Raw genomic sequence first — 18,050 nt, 5'->3', positions numbered from 1 at the left:
AGTGAAATTTTTATTCAAATGCATATTTTTCTCATGGAAATCAAAGCCAGTGCATTATTCTCTACTTTCTTACAGTAATTATTTTGATATAGGATTGTTTAAAAAGATTTCTTCTCTAAAAAGGCATGAATATTGCCTTAGATAGTTGGGGTCAGGTTCAAGTGTGAATGGTGTCTGCATCTATTATCTAACTGGGATGAAATACAAGTGTGAAATAGAATAATGACAGCCATTTTTGTATGTTTAAAAAAAGTCATTTTTCATCACAAATTAATTTTAGAATACTTAAAATTTTCCATGACCTTGTAAGCTAGCTTTAGGGGTATAACCACTTTGATGCCCATTTATTAGAAACTGTGAATCTCACTCAGTTTACCTCCCAAAGCCAGAACTTGCCACCCTCACTTCTGGGTAGGAAGCCAAATTCGTAGGCTTTAGTGGCTCCTGGATAAGTTGACCCCATCTGGACAGGCACTCTCACAAGAGAGCCTGCAAACACCTGCTTGTAGCCACTTGGCAGCTTCCCTACAAAAAAATCAGGTGGAGACAGTGTAATATGTACAGAAACAATCCTAGGGTTCTGGGATTTTACAAGGCAATTTGATAGAGCTGGTCAAAATAGACTGTGAAAGTAAATAAAGACTAAGTTAAACTCTTGGAATAATGGCATTTCAGTTTATTCATGAAAAATAATTCTCCTTGAAGCCAGTTCCCAAGGATTTTTGCCCCCAAATTATCTGATACATTATTATAGTCTGCAGGGATGTGCGTAAAGAGTATTATGGTAAAAATTTAGTGAAAACAGTCCGAGCCTGTGAGAAACTTCAACTGAATTGAAATACACGGAGGGATTAGGTCAGTGAAAGATAAATGTATCTTTAAGCAGTGTGTGCCTGAGAAATTACGTATGATCAAAAGTCTTCCCACAGCCCCACTTATAAGTAAGTATCCTTAGCATGAAGAAAATTACAAACAGGTACATTGCTGTATTGGAAATGGAAATGCATAGTTCTCTGTGTTTCTTTACCTTCTTACACTTGTACAGTCCTTTACAGTGTAAAAAAGAACTTCTGCAAACATTATCTCCTTTGATCATTACAATAAGCTGGTATGGTAGTTAAAAGATTTTTTTTTTAAAAAAGCAAAAAACATTTCTGAAAATAAAAAAATTAATTTAAAAAAAAGGCAAAAAACAAAACCCCCCAAAAGCAACAACAAAAAACACAGAGACTCAGGAAGCCAGGTTGTAGATTTACTTAAAAAACAATGTCTTTGACTCTACTAACAACCCTAGTCCCAGGCTGCTGTCAACAGAATGGAATTGGGTAAAGTACATTGTCAGAACAGAGGTGCCAGATGTGCATATATGAGTTTGAGTATGTGTGTGTGTGTTTGTGGACACATAAATCTACATGCAACTGTGTCTGACTGCAAATTTTTTGCTTCCTAAATAAACTCAAGAAATTTTTGAATTAGTATCAAAATACTGGTAACTATTTTCCTTTTAAATAAGAAGAATAAAAAATATAAGCATCTGAAGAGCATGGCATGAAAGCTTAGACAGGAAAATGTGAGGGAAAAGAACAGAGTTGGAAGATGTGTAGAACACATCCAAGCAATACTACATTGCTCGAAGGATCCTAGGGACCTGTAAAACAATTGGAAGAAACACATGAAGAAAAGCCCTCTGCATTAGGCCTGTTTTTTATCAAACAACTGTTTTCCAAGGTCATGCTCCTCTTTAGAAATATTTCATTATTAAAGCCCTGATTTCTCTATTATTTACAATAGCCATGGGCATTGAGTGAGAACCAATGTAGAAGCAACACAGCAGAGAGCCATTTATTACAAACTTTACAGGTACCTATTATTTGCCACTAAGACAGATCTACCTCAGTGTCTTTAAGAGCATTTAAAAATCCAATCATTTAAGGGGCACCTAGGTGGCTCAGTGGGTTAAAGCCTCTGCCTTTGGATTTAAGGGGCACCTAGGTGGCTCAGTGGGTTAAAGCCTCTGCCTTTGGCTCAGGTCATGATCCCAGGGTCCTGGGATCGAGCCCCATGTCGGGCTCTCTGCTCAGTGGGGAGCCTGCTTCCTCCTCTCTCTCTCTGCCTGCCTCTCTGCCTGCTTGTAATCTCTGCCTGTCAAATAAATAAATCTTTGAAAAAAAAAATCCAATCATTTAAAATGAATCTCATGGGGCGCCTGGGTGGCTCAGTGGGTTAAGCCTCTGCCTTCAGCTCAGATCATGATCTCAGGGTCCTGGGATCGAGCCCCACATAGAGCTTTTTGCTCAGCAGAGAGTCTGCTACCACCCCCTGCTTGCCTCTCTGCCTACTTGTGATCTCTCTCTCTGTCAAATAAATGAATAAAATCTTTTTAAAATAAAATAAATAATAAATAAATAAAATAAAATGAATCTCACCGCTTTCTCCTCAAACTGAATTCTGTTGCATCCTCTCATTCAACAAATGATGTAAATGGTCAAACCATTATGCAACCTCCCAAGTTATCAACCTCGTTCCCTGCTCCTCACTCTCATCCATGCTTCCCTTAGTCCTATTGATTTTATTTCCATGATATCCCACCAATAAATGCCCTTTGCTCTCATCTCACTGCTGTTATTTGTGTTCATGTGAAAGGTAATGAGGGTTTAGAATTCTCACGGGATCTTTCTTACTGCCCACAGGATAAAGTCCTAGCTCCTGAGCCTCGCATGCAAGGCTTTTTGTCTTACGATCTAGCCCCTGCTTCGGTTTCTAAACCAGGCCACTGAAAACTTAATGCCAGACACACTGAACTTCTTGCAGTATTGTCTCTTCATACTTTCACTCTTTTTGTTCATTTTGCATAAAATACACTTGCCCCAATCTTGGCTGTCTCCCTCTAAGCATGTTTCAAAATTCAACTCCTCTGTGAAACCCCCTCCCTTCTTACACAGTTAGCTGGCTTTCTATGTGTCCCTTACTCTTGCCGCCATCATTATCATCATCATCATCATCAAATATTTTTGTTTGACTTTCTTTCCCATTCACTAGTTTAGAAAGTATGCACTCTACCCATATTATTCACTTTATTCACCTCTATCCCAAGCACTTAGCATATATGGCACACAATAAGTATTTCTTTTTTTTTTTTAAGGTTTTATTTATTTATTTGACAGAGATCACAAGTAGGCAGAGAGGCAGGCAGAGAGAGAGAGGAAGGGAAGCAGGCTCCCTGCTGAGCAGAGAGCCCGATGTGGGGCTCGATGCCAGGACCCTGGGATCATGACCTGAGCCGGAGACAGCTGCTTAACCTCTCTGTGTCAAATAAATAAATAAAATACTTAAAAAAAAAAATAAAAAGGACTGTACTGAAATCATAGTCATCACCACCTCTGTACCAGTCTCGAGTGCTGCCTCCAGTAAGCTCTGTAAGAATCAGCCCTGGGGTTTGTCCTAGCAAATTGCCTAAATGACCTCTGAACCAAGGAGCTAATAATGTTCTCTTCACAAAGCATATGTTGGGGGGGAGTAAGATTCAAAACCACCTTTACTAGATGAGAAATGTCCTACACAAACAGAAAAAAAAATGTACCAATGACAGACTCTGAAGGAATAAAAGTAAAAAACTAGCTGTAAAATATCAAGATAATGTAGAAACAGGCAGAATCCACTTTTAAAGAATGAAAAAAAAGTAAAGTTGAATGTGAGAGTTTTTTGTTTATTTGTTTGTTTTAGCAGTCCAGAGATGTCTAATTTAAATTATCGGGCTCACTCTCAAAGACTGTGAAGATAGAAGCTTCAGAGAAAAATTACAAAGAATACTTAATACAACAGAAGTTTGGAGAATTTTAAAGTGGAAAGAAATATCAAAACCATAGCAAAGGGATGACCAAAATTTCAGATGTATTTGAAAATAAATATAAATGACACACAAATACTCCATATCTGTGATGAATCAAAAAGCAGAGAATATTGTCAAAATCAAAGAGGAAGAGATTGGGCTTAGGAAAAGAATTGCTTGACTTTGTGAGTGATAAATCTAAATGAGTACTGAGTGAGATTATGAAAACTTCCAGGAAGGACTGAAAATTGTCTGTTTTAAGAGGTTTAGGCATTCAGTTTTCTTCTGGAAGGAAGATGCATATCATTTTTTGTGAATATTTCCAGTTTCATGAATTAATGACATTATTTTACATTCATTATTTATTTACATAATATCCTGTAAAACATCATATACTCTATGTTTACTTAACACTCTAAAGTTTCTCCTCTGGAGTAAAACATCACAGCAAGCTTAAACTTTCCTCGCAGAAGGTAGGCTTGTGACCATTACTGTGTCCACCAGTCAGATCCTCCTCAATTTCTATGCAAATTCTAATAAATATGGAACACTAAAAAAATACACAAGTCTTCAATAAGTGCCCAGGAAACGCCAAGTCAAAATAGGCAGATTACTCCATGACTTTTGCATGTCATACATCTATTAATACATATGAGGATCATGTTCACACTTTTAATAACAGCACTAGGCTGCTGACTCACATTCCGGCATGGTTTTACTTCCTTCGTTCCTACATAATTATTCCCTTTCTTGTATCACCCAAGTTTGTTTTTGCCCCTAATCTCATCCTGTTTAACTTGGCCACTTTTCTCAATTTTCAAGGGTCTGTTGAATTGTTGTCCTGGCTTCCATTTATCAGTAGCACTACTAAAATGAGGACTTTCTTCTCTAACTTTTAAATAATCAAAGGATAAGGAAGGTCAGAGGAAGCTCAATATTTCTTTTCAATTATGTGCAAAGCTCTCTGCTAGGTGTTGGGGGTAAGACAAACATGGTTTCTGCTTCCTGATTGATTACAGTCTATGAGAGATAGAGATAAGTAAGCAGAAAACTACAACCCTCTCTGATAAGTGACATGCTAGGAAGGGTATACAGCAATAGGACAAAGGAAGACTTTGAGACAGGAAGAATTATGGGTCTAGGTGCTATGGCTGCCGGCATGGTACAATACGACCCGAACTCCAAAGAGAAGGATGCAAGACAGGGAAAGGCTAATGACTGAGAATTTGCACAGATATACCAGTTAGCTCCTTTAATCCTTCCCACAACCCTTCAGGGCAAGTATTATTATCCCAGTTTGACAGATGAAGAAACTCAGCATTTAATGGGGTGGATACTTATCCGAAGGTCACACACCTCTAGCTACTAGTTAATAAGTAACAGAGCTGGATTTTCAATCCTAGTCTATATGATTCCAACATACATGTATAATACCATGCTTCCTTTCAAACATTCTCCATGTTTCTGATTTATTAACAGAAATGCCACATGTGAAGAAATCTAAAATTTTAGGAGTCCAGATAATGTCTATGGCCTTTACTTTATGTGGCATTTATTCAAGGCATGACATCAAACTAATAAGACACAAGCTCATCCCAAACTACTCTGGTAACTTCCTGACACTCTGAATTCAGATGCCAACTACCTAATGATTGGCAAGTTATGTATTCAGGGTCCAAAGATATAATAATCTATCCATAACTTCAAGGGCTTATATTTCTTCCGGTTTAAAAAAACTATCATATTTTTCCATCTTTGGGCATTCTTATCTTTTGCAGAAAATGTTCTGCAGTTAATAATAGTGCAAAGCACTCAATAATTTCAAAAGTTGCTTGAGTGTCTATTTAGATGGTTCAAAGATAGTTGCTTCCTGTCATAAGCAGGTAGCTAATATTTAATATGTATTCAAATAGGAAAAGGAAACAATCCAGGAAATCAACCCAGCACATAAAATTGTTTAATAAATGATATCTGAAATTCTATGTTCCATTCCTATTACTGTCATTCCTCCAATAAATGCAATGCTAAAACTAATTCTTGCAATAGGTCACCCTGAAAAGGTCTTCAACATCTTGAGAGTCAACAAGAGCAACAGGGCACCCATTCTCCATCTGCCCAGTTCTATAACTCACCTTGGCTTCAGGAATGATCCAGTTACTATTAACACAACCAGGGGCACCTGGGTGGCTCAGTTGGTTAAGCATCTGCCTTCGCCCCGGGTCATGATCCTGGGATCCTGGGATGGAGCCCTACATTGGGCTCCCTGCTTAACAGGGGGTCTGCGGCTTCCTTTCCCCCTGCTTGTGCTATCATTCTCTCTCTCTCTATCTATCAAATAAATAAAATCTGAAACACACACACACACACACACACACACACACACACACACACACACAGCCATAACTGGCCCCCAGGATTGCCTTGATAAGATCATAGTCTGACAGATTCCTAGAAACACCTACTCCCTCTCCTCAAAACCAACCAATATGGAGTGTGAATTGGTGCAACCACATTAGGAGAACCAATATTTACTAAAGCTTAACTTATATGTACCCCTATGAACCCGCAACAGAAATGCCTGCATATGTTCACACAAAGACATGCACCAGAATGTTTATAGTAGTGCAATTTGTAATGTCCAAAAGTGGAAACTATCCAAATGTCCAGCTTCAGTGAATGAATAAATTGTTCTGTATTCATACAATGTGTTCTGTATTCATACAATGGAATACTTTACAGCAAAGGGAATGAATACCTACAGCTATTTGCGATGATAGGGATGGGTCTCACAAGCTTACTGATGAGTGAAAGAAGCCAGACACAAATAGATACTGTTTGATTCTATATATGCGAAGAACAAAAGAGGTAAAATTAATTTATTCTGTTGGAAATCTAAATAATTGTTACCCTTAAGGAGGGGTGCTCACAGTAAGACGAAATGAGTTGGGCTTCTAAGATGCTGGTAATAGTATCTTTCTTAACTGGGACATTCGTTAATTGAGTGTGTGCAGTTTTGTGAAAATTAATTCCTTATTTTTCTATCTATGTACTACACTTCAATAAAAAACTTCTTAAAGCCTTCGAAGGCTTGAAATTTTAAATAACTAATTTTTTATTAAATAATAACTAATAAAAACTAATTTATTTAATTTTAAATAACTAAATTTTAAACAACTAATTTAATTTACGTATTCATTCCCTTTGCTATAAAGTATTCCATTGTATGGACTGTATAAAATGTGACCTGTGAGGTAGAAACAGTTTTGAGTAAGGATCTACATTCTAAATCATATAGGCCCAAATGGCTATTCCAAGGTAGACCTGGGTTTCTTGCTCCTATAGCTCATGAGATTCTCACGCCTCCCTACAAATGGCCTCTAGTCTTCCTTCCGGCTTTAGCTCCCCAGTCTGCTTTCTCTAATTATAAATAATATTTGACCTCTGCTCAAAGACTTCCCTCACACTTCAAGTACATGCCCCGGCTGAGGGGCCTTAAAAGCAAGGCATTTTCCAGCTTCCAATATTCTTCTCCTGGCCTCTAACCACCCTGCACTGATCACTGATCATGCAGTCACCTTTTCCTCTCTCCAGGGTACCCTGGGGAATCATTCTCACAATGGCTTCTCTCTCTGACATCTTTAATTTGCCTCCTGTGGCTACTGAGAGTAGGGAAGCTGAGCTGTTTCACATACTGTGTTAAATTCACCCAAATGTCCACTCGACCTTGATGGCAGAAAATACTTCGTCTTTGTTTTCCTCATTCCCCAGGAGAGTCACCTCCTGCTTGCAACTCATTTACGCAGCTGACTTGACTGGCACACTGGGCCCCCAAAATGGCCAAATGACAACTGCTTCAGATTGCTAGCCCCTTCCACATCACTCAGAAGTCCCTCTGCAGGCTGCTTGTCCAGCGTGATAAAATGATAATTTTATAATATTAAAAATGACTTAAATATATCTTAGGAGAAGCCAACATAACTCTCACATAACTCTCAAGGCATGAACCTGACTTTTAGCAAGCACCTACTATGTGCAGTACTTTATGCTTGGAACTTTCCCATATATTATTATCTTTAGTATTTATACAACCTTGTTACATAAATATTATAATCTCCCTTTTGCAGATGAAATATTAGAGGCTTGGAGTTTAAATATATTGCCCCAAACCACACAACACAAAAGATGCAGGGTAAGCCATTAAACCAGACATCAGCAAATGTTTTCTATAAAGACACAACAAATATTTTAGGCTTTGTAAGTCATGTAAGGTCTCTGTCACATATTTTTCTTTGTTTCTTTGTTGGCTGGGTTGTTTTTACAACCCTTTAAAAACATAAAAACTATTCTTAACTCCTTGGCTGGATTTGGTCCAAAGATGGTAATTTGCAGACACTTGTTTTAAGAAGTTGGGGGGAAATATGTGATAAAATATGTGCTCTGGACTTCGGTCTAAGTTTAAATCCTAATTCCGTCACTTGCTAGCTAACATTTACAAAGAGTTTACAAGGCAGGAAAAATTATAGGTGTTTTACATGTATTTATTTATGTAACTCTCACAACTCTGTAAGACAATAGGTCCTACTACTGCCCCATCCTACCAATAAGGAAACTAAAGATCGCAGTGTTTAATAACTTGCCCCAGGGGCACCTGGGTGGCTCAGTGGGTTAAAGCCTCTGCCTTTGGCTCAGTTCATGATCCCAGGGTCCTGGGATCAAGCCCCGAATCAGGCTCTCTGCTTGGTGGGGAGCCTGCTTCCCCCCACCCTTCTCTGTCTCCCTTTCTGCCTACTTATGATCTCTGTCTGTCAAATAAATAAATAAAATCTTTAAAAAAATAAAATTAAATAAATGGATACATAAATAAATAAATAACCTGTCCAGTCTACATATAGGAAATAAGTGGTATAGTCCAGGCCATCTAGCTACAAAGCTCATGTTTTTCATTACTATGTTAATATTATTGAAGTCCATAATAAACTACCTGATCAGGATAAGTAATTGAACTGCATTTTTATGTAAAAGGCAACTTTTAATTTTCAGTAATCTTTTTAGTCTTGCAAGAAAAGAACTCAAGGCTATTGTAACTGGGATTGAAGCATCTAGACTCAAGAAGGCGCCATTATGTCAGATTCTACAGGTTCATAAGTGTGTAAAGCAGAACCCAGACAGGGTGATTTTTCCAAGGCAAAGGATAAACTGGAGTCCTATTAACCAAGGTCAGAGGACCCCAAAGTGCAAGTCAAGACTCAAAGTTTGACGGGTGAGAACCAGGCAGGAAATAACTGGTAGGCACACAAATGGGTAGGCAGTTGGTAACAGAACCTGAAGCTAAGACATCAGGGTCCTGGTTCAGGGGGCTAAGCCCTGGGAAATTTGAGATCTTGTGTCCACTCTGAGTGAAAAGCAGGACAGACTCAGTGCTGAGCTACAGAATCTTTATATGAGTAAGGGTGGCTCTTTGCCCTAGTTCTGTACTGTGCTGAGGGATAAGAGGTAGGGCTCATCCTAAAAGTCAAGGTCATTTAAGTCCACTTAAATCTACAGACAGGGACCCAAGAAAATCTTTCAGATACATAAATCTTAAATATAGTTCTTTAAAATCCGAAATAACATTGCTATTTACGTTATTGCAATTAACCTGTTATCAATCACAGATAAGTAATACAAAGTTAAAAAAAGAAAGAAAGAAATTAATTTAGAAAGGACACTGTAGTCCAGGATGGTATGTGGCATTTGCCTACAATTGTCTGCTGTGATCTGTTGCTGAAAGATCTCTCAGCCTGAAACCCTTTGCTTGCCACCAACCCCTTTGCGGGCTTCACCATGGAGCTTACATTTTCCATACTTTATCTTATTTTTTGCTTTGTCACACTCATCATACTTTTTAATTTTACATATTTTTAGAGTCCTGTGTGCTCTCTGTTTCCTAAGTGGACTGTAATCTCCATGAAAGCAAAGACCATATCTGTTTAGTTCATCACAGTATCTCTACCTGGTGCCTAGTTTAATAAATTTGTCCTTGATAATTATCCATTATGAATAAACTCCTATTGGCAGGTCATTGAAATGCCTAAATATTATTTCTCTTCAGAGAGAACAAAAACTTCCTGAAGCTGAGAAATATGTACTACAAATACAAATTATCTGTCAGTCTTATGTAACAATACCAGGAAAATCAGAAGACATGGAATAAATAGAGAATCATCATGTTATTTATACCAGAATGTGCTCACAAGGTCCCTAGGACAGAGAAGGGACTATATAAATAACAAAAATATTCTACTGGTAAACAAATAGCAAGAATATTTCTGCCTTTCACACAGTAAACATTATGCTTCTTTCTTTTGCTCACTGATGAAAAAATTTACCAAAGCAATCAGTCCTGTTTTTCCCCCTTCAATTTTTTGACTTGAAATGGCTATAATTTACTAAGTAAACTACCTGGCATCCTTGGAGTACTCAAAGTCCATGCTGTCTATCACCACTCAAAATAGCAAGGGCATCTTTCACATTCCGAATGCATATAAATTAATCAATACAGAAAAGAACAAATTAATCGAAAGTTATGTAATCTTATACTCTGAAAGGAACGTGATTAAATCTCCATCCTTTGTAGCTATTGCTAATCTAGGATAGTGCTGTTGTTTACAGTCTTTTGTGATTTGACCTCAGGTGACCCAGGGATAGTTTTAATTGCTTATCAAATGTAACTTTATGAACGAGATAAAGATATTGTGAATGTATATAAAACACCTTTGAAATACAGAGAACCTTTCAAGATGGGATATTTAGTTTGCCTGCTACTCTTTCTTTAGAGTCTAATTGATTTTCTTGACATCTCTTTAGCCTGGCAAACTGCCTACCTAAGTACTTTATCTGACCTTCAGGCTGTTTGCCAAGTATTGATCCAATACCTACAATGGCTGTGTTGTACCAGCTCTTCCAACTTTGATAAGAGCTAATGTACTAGCGCCAGGCAGACAGGAAGTCAATGGTCTCAACATTTCTCTCATCCTCTTCTATCTGTATCTTCCTTTCTTCTTATGCAAGAATTTCAAGTTCTGTCAAAATCCGATCTGAAGCAAATCAGATGGACATCTGGGCCTAATTTATCTTCTAAGAATTTTTTAAAAACACATTGTTCTCTGGGGAACAATACATGAAAATGTTTAGAAATAATAAGATTTCTCATTGAAGTAAAAGTAATGTTATTAGTTGATAGGTCTCCTTTTTAAAGAAAAGTAAAACTAAATATGACTTATAGACATGCTTAGGGTGAATTTAGAAAAACTACATTGTATCTAGTAAAAAGAAACCAGCTAGTAAAGGGTCTTGAAATATTGTCATAAATGAAACAATGAAAGAAAATGGGATTTCAGTTAACCTAAAGACTAGCTTAATTGGGGAAAGAAATGTGATAGTTCTATGGGATTAATATCTAGATGTTATTGTGACTATAAATATTAGTTTATAGATATATCTCATGTTTTTCAAGTTTGCCTTGACAATTTTAGGAAGGTATTTTCATTAGACAAATGTCTAATGAGTAGGGAGATCTCTTCAGCAGAACACCTTAATTACTCAGCCCAGGATAGAATCTTTAGAGATGGTGAAAACAAAGGACCTGAACTTAGAATCACTGAAATAAGCCCTTTGGGAAACAGAGAACTTCACTGAGAATAAATTTTGTGTCTTAAGATAATTTGGGATAGATAAAATTGACTGCTTTCCCTGAACAGATCTACTACCTATATGCTTTGCCCTCTGTCAGCTAATTTCAAAAAAACAGTTGGAAAATCTAGAGAACTCATAATACCTTTGCGTGGAGAAAAAAGGCTGTTAACTGGTGCCGAGTTTATCTGGTCTATGTCCTTTTGTAGCTTAAAACAGAGGAAAAGCCATGATAAATGTACTTTTAAGTTGCCAACCTAAGGGAAGCAATTAATACTTAAAATAAACAAAAAATGCACATTCATCATCATATGCCACTTCAGGCAATCTACATTCCAAAAAAATCATTCCAAGCAGTTGAGTACAGTCTTGAGTTGATGATTGGCCATGGTGGGAAAAGGCCAGAGAGTCCCACAGAACTGACTTAGGTGGGAAACTGCAGAGGGGTCTGCGGGGGTGGGTGTGGGTGGAAGACTTCCCACAAAGCAGGCACGGGTGGGAGAAAAGCACAAGATCCCAAAGTCTGGCTAGAAGTGCAAGTGGTGTGGAGGATTTCTCAGAGCTAGTGTGCATATACCCAATGATGCTGTCCTGAAAAAGGAGCTACCTGGATTATTCTAATCTCCACCCATACTCATCAAGAGCCACTGAAAATTTAGAGTCATCCCCTCTTTTCATCTGTCAGGTCCATCGGCCCAGATGTTACTGCAGACAAACCTGAAGACTTTTCAGTTGGTCCTAAAAACATGGGAGCTTTTTGGATCTTAAATACTGAAATGCTGGGACACATGACCATCACATCAGTTCACTTGGAGAGGCAAGGAGAATGCCTGAGAAGGAAGTGGAAGCAGCCGTGGGGCAAGCAGCGCGAAGGCCCAGAAATGCCTTTGGATATCTGCGCGCTCTATGTTGGCAGAGGCTGCAGATATTGACAGTTTGGAACAAGAAAACTTTCACCAAATCCATGTCTTCTGCAGAGGAAATGTTGAAGAGAAGTCATGAATGAGAGGTGATGATTACTCCAGGTTGTTTTGTCAATTATCAGTTAAATCAGTCCTGCTATTGTGATTATAATGGTGTTTGTCTCCAGCAGCTGGAAGCAAAAGACCTTGAAATCAAGGAGAGGAAATCAACTGAAATTTGGCATGAAAAAAAAAAAAAAAAAACCAGTTCAGAAAAATACACCTGGGGAATAAATATTGTGAAGTGGGGGAAGCTCTGAAAAATGCACTGTAGCCAGGAGAGCCAGGAAAGGTGGCCATTGGGACAGGAATGTGTGCATAGGCAGAGCAACAAAATGTTGCTTCAAGCCATGAGGCTTAACTTCATTTACCTTCTCTAGCTAGGAAGGGTCTGTGGGATCAGATCTAAGGTACTATTTATGGATTTATATTTTAAAAAAAAAGATAGGAAAAATGGAGAAGTAGAAGTTCAGTAAATGACAATCAAAAAATGAAAAAAAAAATTGTTAAGTCTCAGAAAAGGAGAAAGGGAAAGAAAAGTGGGGTCCAAAAGCTAAATAAAAGTGGGGAAAGAAGTTAAAATATTGTATTTATAAAGCTGCCTCTTAAGGAAGTGCAAAAATCACTTTACCTCTTTGGGCTTCAAGTTTCCTCAATTGTACAGGGAGGGTCATGAATGACATGATTGCTAAGGCCTCTGTCTAGTGCCAAATATCTATGCCTCAAAGCAGATTTTAAAATTTAGCTTCTACCAAATGTGGCTCTAACCTCACTTTGGGGAATTCTCTGAAATATAACCTGTTTCACTAAGTTGGCCCCATTCCTCACATCCCCAAAAGGTCATCTACCTATGCAACTGGCTTGTGAATAGCACATTTGCCTTGTTTTTAACTGAGAGCATGAAGATGGCAGAGTAAGCTGGAAATAAGGAGCCCTGGCTTCAGGTTCTGGCTCTTCCTTCCCTGATACAGGATATTGCTCTTTCACTCTAAAGAAGTGGACGATACCTCAGTTATCACTGAGGTTTTCTCCAGCTCTCCTCATCTGTCTCTCTCTACTTGTCCGGGATTTGAATGAGTTCTCATTAGTTAGACGTCTCTTCACAAGGAGAGGTCAACCACCAACTAGAAAAAGGACCAGATCTGCTGCATTCCAATTCTCCACTTAATCCATTCACATAAACTACAATGAAGATATCACATTTAGAGGTCAGTAAGTGTATGACGCAAAAGAAAACAGTAATGAAATACTAAAAGGCAAAGAACTTCCTAGAGAACTGACTCACTCTGTTAGAAACCAGTCTCCAGAGGAACCTGGAGGAAGAGTCACTCCTCTCAGAGACACTTGTAATGAGACTTGAAAGAGGTATGAGAGAATAGTCAATGATTGATCATACACCCCCAGTGCTCAGAGGAGCTGACCCCACACATTTCTCATGTCTGATGTCCACAGGAGTCATTTCTGACTAGTGGTGACTTACAAACTGCTAGAGACATCCTCTGCATCTCCACCTATAAGTTCTCCAGTTTTCCATCTCCCCCATGCCAGCCTGCAGCCTACAGGCCACTCGGCACCCGGCATTCCTGTCAGGTGTCCTGTCAGGCAAAACTGGTTTATTCGAGGTCACGCTGGCAGCTGAGCCCAAGAGCCTGCTGCCTATGCTGTTAACCTTGCCAAGTTGAGCTGCATCTATTTTTTTTTTCTTCAATCATTCCTAGAAATATCAATTCTGGAAAACTGTGTTTTCCCACAGAAGGTTTTGGCAGCCAGTCTTCAACAATTACCTCATTCTCTGCTCTGCTGCCATCTGAGACAGTGTACCAGGAAAAACTGTGCACCTGTAGGGAGAACAAATGCACAGAGGATGAAGGATTAGATCTCCTCTTCCTCCTGATATAGTTCCATAGGAAAGGACTTTGTGGAGTTATAGCATATTTTTATATTCTTGCTGTAAGAGGCCTGAAATTTCATCTACCCCAAATCTATCATTTCACACACAAGGAGACTGAGGCTGAGCAGAGATATTATAAATACAATATTTGGAAGCATATAGATAAATAGACAAATGAATGAATGAATCGATGGATGGATGGATGAGAGAGGGAGAAATTCAGAAACTGGAGAAGGAGAACAAAACATATATGGCACAGCACAATATAAGTCCAGAGGAAGAAGAAGAAATAAGAGATCTCTGTCACTAAGTGTCTTAGTTTGTTTAAGCTGCTCTAACAGAGTACTGGGCAGCTTATAAACAACAGAAATGTATTTCTCACCGTTCTGGAGCCTGGGAAGTCCAAGACCACGATGCCATCACATTGGGTGTCTAAAGAGAACTCACTTCTCAGTTCATAGATGGCATCTTGCTGTGTCCTCACATGGCCGAAGGAATGAGTGAGCTCTATGGAGTCTCTAGTATAAGGACACTAAATCCACTCATGAGGGGTCTACCTTTATGACCTAATACATCCCAAAGGCCCTACTTCCTAATACAATCACATCAGGGGTTAGGATTTCAATGTATGAATGTTTCAGGGGACACAAACATTCAGTCCATAACACCAGGTAAGCATTCTGTCCAATCCTCTCCTATACCAATCAGATCAAAATGTAGCCATGAGTTTTGATCCAGGGAGCATCTTGTAGAAGGAATAAATATCACTAAATACCTTAGTTTTGATCCAGGGAGCATCTTGTAGAAGGAAGCTGTTCATGCTCTTCTATAATATTGACAATTAATCATTAAGTGAGAGCTAGAGAGAGCTTTGGGAAGCATATGTTCACATCCTTATGTTTTAGAGATGAGAGAGTAAGACTTGAAAAAAGTAAAATGTCTTTCTCAGAATATCCAACGCCCATGGGATAGTCACAAAAAGAAAAGAAATACAGACAGACCTGGATCTAATTGTCCTTGAACAATTTTTTTCTTACTGAATTAAGTCCAAGACATGTGCGTGCACACATGCATACCTGTGCCTCCATACCTACTGCAGGTATAAAGAGTTACTAAATATACTACCTCAACAGCTGGGATTTTACAAGTTGACTTTTCACAAGGTGTTTATGGCTTCTTAAAATGTGTTTGGCTCTCTTTTTTCTTCTTTCCGAAATTTAAAAAATTCAACATAGAACTTAAACATAAGCCTAACTTGGTCAAGACAGTTACCACAGGGTTCCTTTATACTGTCGAATCCAAACCATGGGGAGTGAATTCAAGCTTGGCTTAGTGTGATGCCAAATCACGGCACTTTGACCAATAGCATTCAAATAAGTTCATCAGACGCCAAAGTGGCCACCCTGATTTCCAGCAGAAGTTACCAGTGGGTGTCTATCTCAGCACCTGATTAGAGGGAATTCCCTCTGAATTCTATGAGAACTAAGAACTGAGGCCAACTAAAGGAAAAGAAGAATTAGATTCTGCTAGGGGATCTAGAAGTTGGTAAAACAGCACCCCTCTTACTGGTATTTATTGGGCCTTGATCCATGCTGAGTTAACCATGTATGTGGCTCAGAAAGTCCAAGATGCACACATTCACCCTGTGGAATGAATGATTTCTTTTAGGAAACCAGACACCCACTGAGAAAACTGAGGAGTGGCCTGGAAGGGTTCAAAGGACCTGAAACAGAGGCTCCATTTCCTGCAATCCCCCACTCATCTTCTTCCTCTGGTATCCCCTCAATTCATCTTCAATTCAAACATTCACTGCATAGGAATGTGTTAGAAACTGAGTTGGACACTCTGCTGGAGACCTCCTTCAAGGGGCTGACAATCTGATGAGAACCCAGAGTTGTACACAAAAAGCTAAATAATTAACACAGAATAACCAGAGTGTCAATTAAGTAAGTAAAGCAATGATAATTATGGAATTCAGAGAAGGTCAAAGTGTAAATTAAAATTGAGTAATTTTGGAGATATTTACATCCTTTTCCACATTTGATTCTTAAGTTGCATTATATAAGGCAGGTTTAAGGTCTATCCTCATTGTAGTGAAAAAGGAAGAAGTAGAAGAATCTAACACAAAGAGTAGGGATTTGAATTCTAAAGCTTGAGTTGAGTACCTACTAAGTGGCAAGCACATAAAAAGAGAAATGAAATATAATACATGATACATGGTGAAGTAACTGAACTTCACCCTAAGAGTTAAGTTACAGTTAAAAGGCAAGTATGTATGACTCATATGGGATCCTTGGATGGTCCCCAAGGATGCCATAAGGCAGACTTGAGCAGGTGGAGACCTGTGAGGAGAACAGTGAGAAAGAACGTGGCTACCCCTAGAGAAGTAGAGCAGAGACTTGTAATAGGATATTATAAATTGTAGGGGCTAGAGATGTAGGGAGATCAGAATAGACAACTAAGACTAAGAAGCGCATAAATGATGGCTGGGTTGAAATGTTATCTAAGAGCTGTTATCTAAGGAATTCAGAGGGGTCACACAAGGATGAGAAAGATATAAATGAAATGGGACCAGGAAGGAAGAAGGAGATAGGCTCTTTCCCAGACCAGACACCACAGTGTCAGACCAGGGCTCCATAAAAACTTCCTTTTATCTTCATTTGTTCTCCTTATGGTGGGGACAGCATCTCCTTCCCAAGGGGAAAAATAGGTGTAGGAATCTGACACAAAGGAGACTTTGGAGTAAATTATCTAACAGCTTGTGGCCCAGAATTTCCCTCTGTGACCTGAAGGTAAACTTGATAAACAGAGTCAACTCTCAGAAATCCTGCTCACGGAGGCCAACAGTATGAGTGTACATAAGTGTTCATAACTCTAATAATTGCTTCTCAGTAAGTTCCATTTATTCAAAATGAATAAGAACAGAATTTAAATTTTATATTAAAATGGTATTTATTTACAAAAAAAGGAAACATTTATTTCCATAGTCAGATCTTGAAAGAAGATTTAGCAATAACAGGGCAATGAATTGTAGAGCTAACATATCATGCCTAGGAATTGTGATAGCTCAGTCCCCATGAGTCTCAATTAGCTAAAAGATTAGTCCTTGCTCAGCATGTATAGATGATTCATTTTTATTTAACAATAACTAACTGTATCTCTGGGTTATGCAGTTTATCAAAATGAATATATTATAAGCAAAAGGATGAAAAGCAAAAAAAAATATTAAAGGAGTTTCTCGGTGTAATGTTTTCATGTTTCCTTTCACCCTTAAACACAAAATGTGTTTCTTGGAAAAGAGTGCTATCCGTTGTTCAATGATGCAAAATCTCCCCCTTCCCTTTAGCCTGTTGTTTACATATTTAGGCCTTAGAGGCAACACAAAAAGGAAGAAGCTGGATCTGCAGCTAGCCAGCCCTTTAGTCAAATCCTGGCTATATAACTTAGTTGTAAGCATTAATGTTAATAATTACCATGTTCCTATAAAATCCTAGTGGGCAAATTTCTTTATATGTATTGTGTCATAACTCCATGAGATAATTACTATTCTTTTGCCCATTTTATAGATGAGAAAACGGAGACATAGAAGTTTAGTAACTTGGCCAAAGTCTCAATAAGTGGTAGAGCTAAGATTTGGACCTATACTTATGTTACGTCTCTTCACCTTTATACTACCTTTGCTTCTTGGAGTTAGCTT

Source organism: Mustela nigripes, chromosome 3, assembly GCF_022355385.1.
Source record: "Mustela nigripes isolate SB6536 chromosome 3, MUSNIG.SB6536, whole genome shotgun sequence".
Taxonomy (NCBI): domain Eukaryota; kingdom Metazoa; phylum Chordata; class Mammalia; order Carnivora; family Mustelidae; genus Mustela; species Mustela nigripes.
The sequence above is the reverse complement of the archived record's forward strand: the minus strand, read 5'-3'. Positions refer to the sequence as shown.